Consider the following 1,906-nt stretch of genomic DNA (forward strand, 5'->3'; position numbering starts at 1 on the left):
GAGGTCCATGAATGGGCTCTCTTGCTTGCTCCATCCTTTCCTTAGTGATGGGCTTCTCTTCCTCAATGGGAATGTCTCCTTCTATGAAAGCTCCAGCTGAGTAACATAGATGGCAAATAAGATGAGGAAAAGCTAGCCTTGCCCCAGGAGAGGGCTTTTCGGCTATTTTGTAGAGTTCAAGGGAGATGACTTCATGAACTTCTACTTCCTCTTCAGTCATGATGCTATGAATCATGATGGCCCGATCCACAGTAACTTCAGATCGGTTGCTAGTAGGGATGATGGAGCATTGTATGAACTCTAACCATCCTCTAGCCATAGGCTTGAGGTCCAGTCTTCTTAATTGAACCGGCTTGCCTTTGGAGTCAATCTTCCATTGAGCTCCTTCCACACATATGTCCATAAGGACTTAGTCCAAACTTTGATTAAAGTTGACCCTTCTAGTGTAGGGGCGTGCATCTCCTTGCATCATAGGCAAGTTAAACGCCAACCTCACAATTTCTGGACTAAAATCTAAGTATTTTCCCCGAACCATGGTGAGATAATTCTTTGGATTCGGGTTCTTACTTTGATCATGGTTCCTAGTGATCCATGCATTGGCATAGAACTCTTGAACCATTAGGATGCCGACTTGTTGGATGGGGTTTGTTAGAACTTCCCAACCTCTTCTTTGGATTTCATGTCGGATCTCCGGATACTCATTCTTCTTGAGCTTGAAAGGAACCTCGGGGATCACCTTCTTCTTGACCACAACATCATAGAAGTGGTCTTGATGAGCTTTGGAGATGAATCTTTCCATCTCCCATGACTCTGAGGTGGAAGCTTTTGTCTTCCCTTTCCCTTTTCTAGAGGATTCTCCGGTCTTAGGTGCCATCAATGGTAATGAAAAAATAAAAAGCTTATGCTTTTACCACACCAAACTTAGAATATTGCTCGTCCTCGAGCAAGAGAAGAAAGAATAGATGAAGAAGAAGAAGAAAATATGGAGGAGAAGAGGGAGTGGTGTATTCGGCCAAGAAAGGAATAGAGGGTTGTGTTGTGTGAAAATGAGGAAGAATGGAGGGCTATATATAGGGAAGGGAGGGGGGGTAAGGTTCGGCCATAAGGTGGGTTTTGGGTGGGAAATTGGTTTTGAATTTTGAAGGTAGGTGGAGTTTATGAGGTAGGTTTATGGGGAAGAGTGGATGGATGTGAGTGGTGAAGTGGTTATAAGGAAGAGAGATTGAGGTGATTGGTGAAGAGTTTTGGGGAAGAGTGTTTATGGGATTGTGTGAAAGAGGAGTGAGAAGAAGTGAGTGGAGGTAGGTGGGGATCCTGTGGGGTCCACAAATCCTGAGGTGATCCTGTGAGGTCCACAAATCCTGAAGTGTTCAAGGATTTACAACCTTGCACCAAATTAGGCATGCAAAATGCTCTTGCACACAACTCTGGGCGCTCAGCGCTAGATTGGTGCTTGTTTTGGGCATTGAACGCCCATTTGTTGCCCATTTCTAGCGTNATTCCCAGTTTCTCTATTACAGAGAGGAGCATGAGGTTTATCCCTGAACCAAGGTCACACAGAGCCTTTTCAAAGATCATGTTGCCTATGGTACACGTCAGAGTTCTCTGTCTGTTGCTGAGTGGATGATGGAAAAGGCTTGCTATTGTTAAACCTATTTCTTCCACCATTATTAAAGCCTTGTTGAGGTTTTAGTTGATCCTTCCATGAGAGATTTGGATGATTTCTCCATGATGGATTATAGGTGTTTCCATAAGATTCACCTAAGTAATTTACCTCTGCTATTGCAGGGTTCTCAGGATCATAAGCTTCTTCTTCAAAAGATGCCTCTTGAGTACTATTGGATGCAGCTTGCATTCCATTCAGACTCTGGGAAATCATATTGACTTGCTGAGTCAATATTTTGTT

Source organism: Arachis ipaensis, chromosome B01 (genome assembly GCF_000816755.2).
Source record: "Arachis ipaensis cultivar K30076 chromosome B01, Araip1.1, whole genome shotgun sequence".
Lineage (NCBI taxonomy): Eukaryota > Viridiplantae > Streptophyta > Magnoliopsida > Fabales > Fabaceae > Arachis > Arachis ipaensis.